Below are 12977 nucleotides of genomic sequence, written 5' to 3'. Positions count from 1 at the left end.
GTTTGGTATATGTTTACCGACGTTTCGGAGGTCCTTGCTGCCTCCGTCATCAGGGCGATGAGTAAGCCGCGCCTATGGAAAAGTTATACTGATAGTTATAGCAGACTGACAAACAAGGTTCTTCCTTACTGTGTAGGCCTATCGCATGGAAAATTTGTTTACTGAAATCCACTGACCTTCTGTGATAAAAAAGAGTTTTATTTGAGCGGATAAGAATTGCCCAGCTGATTAAATGCCTTTATCTATATTGGATGAAATACTTCATGTTCTATATCATAAAAGACCCTATCATGGACCAGTTCTACTTAGTAATGTTTTTCTTGTCTAGCCATTTTAATAAGTAGTATTTCTCGTTGTACTCGTAAGGCTGAAAATCGCCTGTTTTCATGAGATATTCGAACGAGTTATTGTATGTAATTTCAGTCTGCAATGTCCTTGCCTCCACGTCTTCATATATTTTATTCTGATAACAATAATATGCGAGGGCAGCTAACAGATAAGCTTCCATGTTATATCTTCTAAGGCCCAAATATGTTCTTATTAAAAATTAATATCTCTAAAACTATGACAACATAGGAAAATTAAGCTCAAAATGCAGTTCACAGAAATAGGGAAGTTTCAATAGGTCTTTGTTGATCTCCGTATTGGTGTCAACGTGTGTTTGAACCATGTCTGCCATTCTTTTCATAGTGGTAGCAGATCCAATTCCCCCCCTGGGATATCAATATTATTCTATGGCGTTTTTTCACAGTGCCCATTAATTTCATGATAAATTATTTCATGGACTGTCACAGATCGAATACCTGTTTAATAGCCGTGTCCTCTGGTCAGATAATTAATAAACATTTGTCGCTCTATTTACTTATTGTTTTTAACGATGCCGTGATTAGTTTAGATTATACAGAGTGTCCCAGGAAATGTCTGCCCTGATGTTGGAGGCAACAAGGACCTCTGAAACGATGATAAACTTCTGCCAGACTACACGGCGTTACAACCCAGAAGACATCCAAAAAGTTTAATTATGATTATGGTTTCCCTTATGATATATTAATACTTTCCAATTGCGTTAAATGTCACAGCACAGACTTCTCGTGTCCTATTCATGCTCTGATGTCCATGCAACCTCCTGCATGATGGATACTTACTTTTCTCTTCCGGAGGTGAAGTTGTCGTGCCTTGAATCTGACCTCTGACTTCCGTCTAGTGACAGGGGTTAAGAATACGTGAAATCTTGCCACTAAGCGTCTGCCCGTACTTTTAAGGGAGTTCGTTGATATATTAGCTTGGATTTCGACGTCTGAATTCAAAAGAACTTACCCTTTCATGCGCCTGTTAATGCAAATTTCAACATTCACTGTAATCAGAAGGAAGCGAGCTTAAAACAATATCAAGTATGAAAGCTTCGTATGGTTAATAGCAATATTTGGGGATATTTACCAGGAAGTAGTCACTGTTTTTTTTTAGGAGTGGATTGAAGCGATTTCAAAGATTTGGTCGAAGTCTCGGTGACTGAGCGGTAGAACAGGTACCTGCAACCTTTCGTGATTCACTCACAGCTCCAGAGGAGTCATCTTTCTGCACTTTTCTATAGTCAGAAGATTATCTAAGTACAGAACAGGATGACTCAAAACTAATGGCGACATTGTCCCCGTCGTCGTACTCAGTGGGAAAGACGCTCCAGAATATTCGACCGCGGCGACGAGGCGCGGAGATCTGCCTGACATAATTATTTGGAGAGAGAGAGAGAGAGAGAGAAGAGAGAGTAATGGCTCTTTCGTGTAGAAGGTAATTTGAAAGTTTTGCTTTTGTCCTCGATGTCTCCTTTGCAGAGTGAGTGAGCGCAAGAAGAATAAATTGTAACAGAAGAGTGGTTCGTGCTAAATGAAAAGTTTGTGACAATTAGTTACTAAGCTTCGTGCTATCTTCACCCCCTCGACTAATGGCTGGTGGATTGTGTGCGCGTTGGATGAAAGTTTAAGTGTCTTGTAGCAAATGTGCCACAATAACACCTCTCCTTGTTTCCTGTAGTTTATTTGCGCGAGGCAGGCGTAAGGAGTTAAGACAATGGCTGCTTGTTCAGCTAGCAACTGCGAAGTCCATTAAACCAGCTGTTCCAGCCGTTTATCCACATATCACAGATGATTAAATGCTTCTTACTTCCTGTGACATGGAACGTTTCACACAGAGGCCTAGCAGATTCTGTACACCGTCATAATTATTATTCTTATGATTACTACATTCGCATTTCCTGACTCATGATCTGTGTTTCGCACTGACAGAAAATGTTTAACATTCAATACAACTTAAATTTGGCAATTTAAATTTTCAAGTAAGTTTATAGCGTTAATTAGACACGTGATTTGTAAACTGCTAAAGTGTGGGCGTGGGTTGACATTCCTGTTACAGACTGGTCTCTTGATTATGATGTAAAAATTACTGAATAGTTTTTAAACTTTTTTGAAAAATAAAATACATCGCGATGGCGTAATTGTGTCATGTGATTTTAATGACACCCAAGTTTAAACGCTCCAAATTTGAAACGCAATTCCTGACAAAGAGTTGAATAAAAAATTATACCGGAACATACACGTAACTTGGTATTCTTTGCAAGTTTTCAAGTTAATTATAATCTCACAATGTCTGATTATAATTAAGGAACAAGTGTTTTCTTTGGGTACTCAGATTATAAAGAATGGCTTTTAATGAGTAAAATATCCCTGCCCTAATTGTGCTTTCACTAGTTTGCGATAACGTGAAAAAATTCTGCAATGACAATCAAATTTAGATTTTCTTAAATTTCTTTATGTTTTACAAACGAAGCGAAATCGTGTAGACAGGTCAAAAGACGTTTCATAACAACGTATCACAGGACGCCACCATCCAGACCATCGATGCCTATTCCATTGGCACATGCTGTCAGAGGATCCGCCCAGTGGCCAAGCGCCTTCATTGACGGCGATGGGCATCCAATGCTTCGAGTGGCGTAGACGTGTCCCCTAACGCCAAGCCTGTGTGTCAGGTACCCTTTGCAAAAATTCGTATCGTCTCAGCATGTCGTATTATGGGTGTTACCAATGCATTGAGACTGTTCATCGAGATGTTACGGGATTGTATACTAAATGCACTAATTTTTACGAAATCGTGTTACTACTTGGACGTGGCTTTATGATTCGTTCTGTAATCACGAATTGCTTCCTGATAATTACATCGCTTTCTCTGCAGGCACAGAATATGCCGATTAAAATAATGGTGCTCACCATTGATCGTCAGTTTTTCTAGTTTTAAACGCATGCGTGACCTTGAACTCACTAATGAACGCGTTTGGATTGATATTCCTGTTCTGAGTAGTTCTAATTGACTTGTTTCAACCACTGCATTCCTTCTAATACTGACGTAAAAGTAATTGAAAATTACTTTTAACTCTTTGGAAATTGAACTAAACATTCTACATTTCCGTGTAGGTTTGTTGTGTGAAATTGATGTTTGTGGTAATGACACAGTTAATTGGTTTTCTCGAGGCTAACTTGCGTCAGTCTAATAAAGTTAGACGTGATGTGACTGACAGTGTTGCCTGTTATCTTGGACATTCTCTGTACAACCTTATTATTCAAAAGAAGACTACTTGTTATCGTTTTATTTGGTAACTCTTCTGACGTAAATGTTTGCTTTTAATTCTGATTCAGCTTAGCTAGATGTTTACCATCCTTATTTGGTTATTGATCTCAATGTATGTCTGCCATCCTTTTCGTAATCTCCTGTGCGAATATGTGTTACTTTACAGTACACTTATCTTCTTTTGACTGCTCTTGTGTTCGCGTGATGATCGCTTGAATGATTTGTTATCAAAGTTTTAAAATTAGCTATTCCATATAATCTTTTTATAAAGTATAAATTTCCTCTCTTGTGGTTTAATGCACAAGAAACCCCACAATTTTCGTCCGTATTTAAATGCAATGTCTGATGTACATTATTCTCCTTTTGAATTCTTTTATCTCTGAAAGTATTCACAAATAATTTTAACTTTGATAGGCAACGGAGTTTAAAGTTTGTGTGTGACAGTCTCTAACTCATTTTTGAAAATGTGTTTGTAATTTCTAAAGGAAGTGTGGCATTTGTTCAGCTTAAAACTAATGATCCGAATGTTACAGATGCCTTTGTTAGTTACCGTAAATCTACTTTAATACGCTGTCCGTCCGTCCGTCCTTCACTCATTTTGATATAGTTACTTCAGACTCCTTACCAACTGCTACTGTCTTTTGTGTTGGAGTCAGCAGAGCTACGAGCATTTCAGGCATTCCAAGCGCACTGGAATGGATGGAATGTTTTCATTTGTAATCATTGTTTGTTCTGATACTTTATTCCTTCCTTAACTTGTGTTTTAATGCCAGTGTATCCAGTACGAATTTCTGTTCTTAATACTTTTTTTTTTCTCAAAAACTTTTCAAATTTATTCTGTAACCATTTGTATAATTTTCAGTCTTTCGTAAATTTAATTCCAAGCACAATCTGGTTCTCTATATTTCGATCCAAGTAATGCTTTTGACATCATTGTTCATGATATTGTCCTCTAGATCAGTGGTATTCAACCTGGGGTACGCGTACCCCCGGGGGTACGTGAAATTTAAAAAAATATATATACATTATTTTATGATAAACACTGAATAATCAGTAATGTAATTTATTTAATTTATTTTAGATGTAGATTATATAACAACTTTGGGGGTACAAAGTTGAAGAGAAATTATATCTGGGGGTACGCGAACCAAAAAGGTTGAATACCACTGCTCTAGATGAGCCGGTCGATTCCATAGTCGTCTGGTTAACACAGTCTTTTGTTCGTATTTCTAGAACCCTGTACTTCTCATATATTTTTGTCTAAACTTTCACAAGGATTCGCTTTACGCTTCTTAATTGTTAATTCCTTTCTTTCTTTTGGTTTTGTGCGAAACCCTCTTTTGATTTAAGCCTCAGAATCTGTCTGTTGTCTTGAACTCACTCACTCCAGTAAACTTAAAAGAATTTGAAGGAAATTGCATCTTTACATTACGCTCGTTATTTGACTATAAATATGAAGAGATTTGAGTCACATTAAATTCCTTTAATACTCAGGTTAAATACGAGGCAACCTGATGCTCTTTTTCATATTAAAGTTTAAAGGCAAAACGATTTTGTTCGTCTGTTTGGGCACTTTTAATCTGTGCATAATCACTACTCTACTTCCACGGTACAACGTAAGTTCAAGGTCAGTGTCTCAGCCAGATGTGTTTCTGCTGCTAATAAAATGTACAGGAACACTGACATCTCCGGCAAGAATTACATTTTCCTCGCTGATGTTTCTCGGGTTTTAATAAATATTTATTGATCGTATAACTTTGGTTATCCGTAGTTCTTTTCATATCTTGTCTTCTAACCAGTCAAGCTTTCTTGCTGTTGTCGAAAATTAAAAAAAAAATAATGGAATTATTGTTAATGTTATCATTTAGTCATTACATTCAGCATCATTTTCGCTGTTGATGGTTACACTTTTTTGCCCTCGAGGTTGCAGTGGGTTCTTTAATTCAATCGTCCACTAATCTCTGAAACTGGTTCTCAGGGCATTTTCCTATTCTTCGCATTTAACTGTGGAATGCATACGCAGGCAGCTGTCTTCTTGAAGAACGAGTTTTTATGACCTCGTGTGGAAGATGAATCACGTTCCATTCTTCAGTCTTGATTAAACCTTTTACTTCTTTGAACGCATTAATGATAATTACTTAATTACTCGTGCCAGATTCGGTTGCGGGAGGTGGTACATCTTACTGAGAAATATCGCCGAAGTGATCTTAGCAATTCTTTTTGCCACTGCTTCGCTATCAGTCTAAGTAAAAAAGTTAAAGAATTTTAAAGAAAAACTACCCAATATTTTGCCTGGAGGTCGATGCTTTGCAGGGGTTAGCGTTTCTGTCTTTTTTTATTCTGGAGTCGTAAGTTACAGTACCATGATTTCGTAAAGGGATGGGCCAATGACTGATTCATAATGCTAGTACAATTTTGGGAAACACACATTTTCTGAGGTGTAGTTGATATAAATTACTCTTAAGGAGTCGGGATTTGAGGTTTCCACGGCGGTGAGTCTGAAGATCGCTGTCTTCAGGGTTGTTGTGACGTGTAATCTGGCAGATGTAAACTTTACTGTTCAGGAGTTGACTCAGTTGCTGTCTTAAACTGGTTGTCATGTAGACACTAACTGAAAATGAATTTTTAAATGGAAATCGGTCCTGACGTCCAGTTGCTATAAGACAAATAGAACGAACTTCTAAAGCATCATGTGTTTGTTTAACGACGTTTTAAGTTGGACTTAATGTATTAGTGAACGAGCAACTGAAAATCATGTGAAGGGAAGAAGTTATAGCCGAATTTAAGGCAACTTACTGTTCTGTACTGAAGAACACGAGAGACTTCAGGTGCTGTAGGGCCGTTCGAGTATAAATCACGATCATTAACCACGTGCTCGCAACGCCCCTCGCGTGTCAAATGCGTCTCAGGGAAGCGAGAGTGTTCAACATCGTGTTGGTATTGTTATAATTCCATCAAGAGCTGATTATTTTCAGACATTTTGAACTTATTTTCCAAATCATATAAAATTATCATCTCACTTATTGAATGCAACACAGACTGAGAATAAGAAACCAAGAATGGCGCTGATTGTCTAAAAATGGGTGCTATTTACATATTCCAGACTGGTCGTGTGGCTTGGGGGAACTCCAGTCTGGTGGCTGCAACTTTCCATTTGGAGCTACATTATTTTCTTATTTTCTTCTAAAAGGGCGACGGACGTAGCTGGAAGATACGGTTAATTTCAGCATGAGTTCACACTGAGCGTGTTGTCTCTGAAGCAGTGTGTAAGAACTTACCAGGAGGCCAATGACTGGATTACGTGGTCGGTTTAATCCCTGAGGACGTTCGGTTCATGTCTATGAAAGGATCTTTCCAGCATCTTCGCCCCGTGCTAACTCCAGACAAGCCCTGAGAGTGAATGGTTTATTCAAGGACAATTCTTTTACAAAGGAATCGGTAATGTTCCAGACTTTCATTCACAGATGACGTGGTTAGATTCTTAAAGAGGACGGTCAGTACCCTGTCTGATAGTTTTCAAGGGTTTCCTCAGTCCTTCCAAGCGAGTGTCTAGATAGAAAATGCATGCAGACTGTGACCGCTCCTTTCTTTGTCCTTACAAGTTTCCCGAACACGATAATCATGTCACGTCGTCCGACGTTAATTAACCGGTGCACTTGATTATATAGGGAGCTCGTACAGTACCTTCGTGGCTGGCTGGACGACCAGAGTTCGATTTCCGGCAGGGGCAAAGACTTTCTGTTCGTCACCGCGTCCACACGGGACCAGAGGCTCGCCCAAACTCATCATCGTAATTTCAGTCAGTTTTTAAAATGTAAAGTGAACCGAACGTCTTCTAAATTCTGTGTTCACTTAATTGTAAATTAATTTTGCATTTGATACATGGCTGCTAAATAGTCTACAGCTTCCAGATGTAATTATTTAAACTTATATTTATTTAGAACGTCGTATTGAGGACGTCGGGAAGAGCTGCATTATGTCGGCGAGCACAGGGGGACAGGTGTTGCTGCTTCCTGGGCGCGAACTTAATGGAAGACGTAACGAAGTTATTTCGCGTCTCTCATTTAGAAAATTGCCTTCATCCAAGCGATTGGAGGATCCTTCTACCAGCAGGTGTTCGCATTCTTTGCGTTCATCTGAAAATTGGATGCATTAATATTACTTATTAAGGGAAAATTTTGTCGGTGCTCGACCACTGTGATCCGTAGTTCGAATCCCACCCTAAGCATGGCGGTGGACGGTTTCCGGTGATGAGAACGTTTTCAGGAAAAACTGGTGTTTTTCATCAGACAGAAAAAATGGCGAATGGTAAATATTGCACCTGTTCAAACACTTTTTAAGCTCACAAAGGAACTGAAACGAATCGGCATATTATGATCATATTGTATTTACGCACGATAAACGTGAGGCAATCCTTTATTCGGAAATAAAACTGTGCAGTGCATATTATGTCAATATTCGTATCGTAATATGAAGAGGCGGCTTTGAAACGTATACACTGCATTACGATCGTCAGTGTATCTCAGCAAAGACGAGTACGGTGCAAATAATGTGAGAGAAAAACAAATATTTTGACATCAGATATTATGTGTGAACCGAAATGAACCGGCTCAGTGTTTGTGTGCAGTAGGAACATACATTTGTTTTATTTCATAGCAGTACATCGTGTTTCGGTATGGAAACTCTAGAGTGTTTCATGTGAGGGACTTCATAATTGCTCTCGTCTGTGCCCTCCTGAAACATTGGCTGCTACAGTATGGAGCCGCGATCTGACATCTGAATCATTTGCATTTATCGTCTTGCTTTGCTCAAGGCACAGGACCACAATTTCATTATCTTCGGCATAAGTGCCAATCCGCTGTCTCTCAAGCCGGATGTGGTCTCAATGAACTTTCGCTTTGCCCTGAAAAATGGTTTCAACTCTGAAACCTCACTAATCAATTAGCTCCATAGTGCATAGTTATAAGTCTGCTTATTAATCTCTTCAATACACCCTCTGCTGGCATGAAATCCAATGGTACGACCACACAGCCACATAATTACATCTTTTTAATCCGGTTTTCATTATCACAAATTATTTATCAGTCCCCTTTAGTTTACTATTAAGTTAAGAATTTCTTATGTTCCATTCTCATGGTTCAAAACCTGAATATTAATGTGTACAAGATTACGTTACAATTGTTTTGTGTAGGTCGAAATTTGGCCTAGCCTGTACTGAGAATGTTTCAGAAAAGAAGGTCTGAGACATTTGGAGCGAATAGGCACACGTGTGTGTGTGTGTGTGTGTTCGTCCTCCAATTTTCGAACCTGGTATCTTTGCATACGATACTCATCGCTGAGTTATAATGAAGAATTGGGAGCAGGAATTTTGGAATGTTTATAAATCGTAAGCGCTTGTTGGTCGGCCAAAACCGAAGCAGTTTGCAAGTCACTTACAGTGCATCTCGTTTGTGTAAATTCTTCTGTTTGATATCTTATTTTTGCGATATACGGCATTGCTTTATTTGAAGACCACGAAACTACAATCATTACTGACCTACAAGTGCGTCAGTCATTAATGTGCTCTTCGGTACAAAGACTGGCACTTAATTGATTCAGTTTGTAATGAACTCTAAGCCGACGTCAATCGACGATGAATTCGCTTCATAAAATGTGTACAGAAATTCCCACCAAACTTTGTCCTCAGGTGTTTTGTTACTTACGCTGTGAAAATATTTGATGTTTCTGGTGCCTTTGGTGCTATTACTACAGAGGGACTCCAGCCCTCTCTGAGCCTCGGCCTTTCTGGAAAATCTTTGCGGTAGCTTTTCGAACCTCGTTAGACAGAGGGCAGACTACGCCGAGGGTTACTGACCCTTCATAGGGCCGCTGCTCTTTCGAAAATATTAACTTTACGTTTTAATTTTCTAATAAGAACTCTCCTCCTTATGTCGAGGCTATTATATTAAAACTGTTTTTCTTCTCTTATTAGAAGATTAATTAATGCTTGTTCATTTAATTTGTGTCCTTATCTTGTAAGCGAGAGATATAAAGAGAAGCCAAAATACGTTGAAACAAGTACAATGTCATATATAATGAAACTTTGTAATTTAATGTTCATCTAAGTGAATGGAAATTACAGCTTCGTAAACTTAAAAGTAAGGACTTGTCTGAATAAATTATGTTGGCCAAGGAAACCATTTTCTTTGTTACTTCGATTTTCTTACCAAACCACTTTTCACTTGTCTTGTGCACTCCTTCACTACATATTTTCCCTGACGCTAAGTAGCTCAGTAAAGATGCTGTAATTTTGAAAAAAATAAAAAAATAAACAAGCTCAGAAGTCCTCTCAATTAAGACACTGTCTTATTTCTTCTTCTCATTCTGAAATCCATTTTCATCTACTTTAATTATATGCGTTACCGTACTGTTGTTTAACATCAGATGTTACAGCCTCGATTACAAAAACTTTCGCTTTTACTAAAAGTCTTACTTCAGCCTGTATTATTTCATTTCGGCTAATATACACAAAATACTAGATTCGTAATACAATCGCTCACGTACGAATTAATAATTTCAATATTACTACGTCCAGTACCTGGATTAGATGTGATATATAATTGATTCTAACCCTGAAAAACTTATCGTTACTTTACACAAACCGAAGTTTTACTACCGCGTCTAAAAGAGCCCGTTACTGGACTGTATTCTTAGCTGCTTGAATCTAGCCCATGCTCTCACACACTGCTTCTGTATAAGTGAATTTTACTATTATTCTCCCATCTAAAACTAGGTCTCAGAAGGTGACCTCCAGCTACATTATTTTAACCTGTCCGTGTCTCATGCTACATATTCAGCTTATCTTAGAATAAGAGATTTTACCATTTTAATATTATTAAATTACTAGTAGGGTAATTTATGAAACTCACCCTGTCGTCATGTTTCTTCGTGTCTATCACGCTCAATCCTCTTTGTTTCGTTAGGATGAAAGACAAATATTCACAGCAAATTCACTCGGTATATTATAGAATGTATTCCAAATACGAATTCATAAAAATCTGAAGATATCCGTATTCTGGGTTGTTGCGCTGTGTAGTCTGGTCGGTTAACATCGACCAGACTACACAGCGCAACAACCCAGAAGACAGAAATCTTCATACTCTGATGATGGAGGCAGTATGACCTCTGAAACGTTGGTTAACATCGACCAGACTACACAGCGCAACAACCCAGAAGACAGAAATCTTCATACTCTGATGATGGAGGCAGTATGACCTCTGAAACGTTGGTTAACATCGACCAGACTACACAGCGCAACAACCCAGAAGACGGAAATCTTCATACTCTGATGATGGAGGCAGTATGACCTCTGAAACGTTGGTTAACATCGACCAGACTACACAGCGCAACAACCCAGAAGACAGAAATCTTCATACTCTGATGATGGAAGCAGTATGACCTCTGAAACGTTGGTTAACATCGACCAGACTACACAGCGCAACAACCCAGAAGACGGATATCTTCATACTCACCGCTGTGAGAACCTCAAGTCTTACATCATAAAAATCTATTTTGAACCTGAGGTATTCAGACAGGAGGCCCTACAGAGCGGAGTCAATAATAACTGTGCAGTTTTGCGACTGGAACTTGCAAAATTATCCCTCCAGTATTTTTGAAATTAGTCCTGCGTATTAAAGTTTTTGAAATTCGTAGCCCGGTTTCTTGTGTCGCTAATTAGAGTAATTTATGCTCATAAACAGTTTTTATAATCTTTATTTATGGTATTTTATAAATTACAATGAAGAGCATTCATCGGTTTCCTGTGTGTGTACATAAATGTTGATTTCAGGCACAGCCAACTTCCTGTACAAATAAATAATGATTAATAATTTCTCGTTTTTGCTGCAGAAGATTAGTAAAAAAATTTTTGATTGAGGGCTTTACTTTTGTTGTGAGTACTTATTTTGATGTAAACACTGCATTGTTCGGACTGTCCACGCCCCCAGGGCTTCCTGTCTTTTAATGTTTAGCCGAAATTAAACACGAATTTGCTTCGTAAACAATGCAGACATCTGACGATCATATTTGTGTATAGAGACTAATAGTTATACGAAAAGGATGTCATTTATAATTATGCATCCGGTAAGTTGGCTTACTGGAAATTTCGTACGAGAATGTATTAGGAAACGGAATATGGGGCACACGAATTGAAATAAAGTCGATATGTCTGAGGAAATTAATTTGCTTTAGTATCGGTAGGCCTATACGTCCTTACCTTTGCAGAATTATTTTTTAAAAGAGAGTTGGAGAACTCTCATACTCCATTATATCTCCCTCTGTCTCCATTACCACGTCGACGTTTCTTGAAAGCCGAACTACACTCAACACACCGTTATGTGCTTACGGCTGTGTGTTCTGGCGTAATTCAAACTGCAGATTGAATATGATATATAAATAATATTTAAATACTTACACAATTCAAAATATTTTTATTTTTATTTTAGAAGTTTATTTTACGCATTAAATCGAATATTGCTAAACTACCTCTGCAGGTGTTACAAATGTCAATTTCTCAGTCGTACACTGCCTTATTTGTATTTAATTATACAGACAACTTTAAGATGAATTCTCGCAATCTTTGTGTTGTTAATGCCAATAACGAGATGCACTTTAGTTCATGGGGATAGGGCGTTGTACTCGTGCGAAGTTTGTTGTGTGATCGAGCCTTCGTTCAGTCGGATTTCTTGATATTTGCAAATTTTAAACAGTTTCAGGTTAGTGTTAATATTATATACTTTCTTCTTGGAATTAAAAAAAAGTTACTTCAGTACAGTACGGTGCGGATTTTGCCCACGTTCTGTCTGACATAACCTCAAATATATGCTCCTGTTTCTTGTTTCAGTTGATGATTTTAAACAATATTTGAAACAAAATTTGTCGGATCTACCAACATACAAAATTCCAGTGCTTATTTGCAGCGATTCACAAATTATTACCAAGAAAACGAGAAGCCAAATATAGTTTTCATGTGTTCGTCGTACGCCTTTTCTGATACATTGATTCAGGACTTTCTCTGTATAAAGTGACACCAAACTCACATGTCCGTGCATCCGCCATCGATTTTAGGAAGTTGCGGTGGCCTCCAATTTAACAACGTTCATCAATATCCGACAAGCGGTTCTCGAGTTACTGACAGACGGACAGACACGATCAGCTTAGCGTGCTCAGTTTCATTCACGTCTTGTGAAACAAATGGCCGGTCCCCTGCACTCGGTCGCCGTCTCCGTGTGCCCTTGTCCTTCCACGTGGTTTCCAGCGCCCCCGAACAACATATCGCCTTCGTCTGAAGATGGCGACATAGCCCAGAAGACCACGTTCGACAT

The 12977-nt window shown here is 38.4% G+C and overlaps 1 protein-coding gene and 1 long non-coding RNA gene across 3 annotated transcripts in view; one reads left to right on the top strand and one right to left on the bottom strand.

Moving 5' to 3' along the window:
• Nucleotides 1-12977, top strand: part of LOC110834102 (uncharacterized) — a 42992-nt gene that overhangs the window by 17737 nt on the left and 12278 nt on the right. The window lies entirely within an intron of this gene.
• On the bottom strand, nt 4075-10689 carry LOC147872857 (uncharacterized). Its single transcript, XR_015536668.1, has 3 exons — nt 10524-10689; nt 6894-7005; nt 4075-4305 (listed from the first exon to the last, which is right to left on the bottom strand). It is a non-coding gene; the product is annotated as an uncharacterized LOC147872857 (long non-coding RNA).

Source organism: Zootermopsis nevadensis, unplaced genomic scaffold (genome assembly GCF_977971745.1).
Source record: "Zootermopsis nevadensis isolate Lab colony 2312 unplaced genomic scaffold, Znev_1.0 Znev_ptg000023l, whole genome shotgun sequence".
In the NCBI taxonomy this organism is placed as follows: Eukaryota; Metazoa; Arthropoda; class Insecta; order Blattodea; family Termopsidae; genus Zootermopsis; species Zootermopsis nevadensis.
This window is presented reverse-complemented; position numbering and strand designations above follow the sequence as displayed.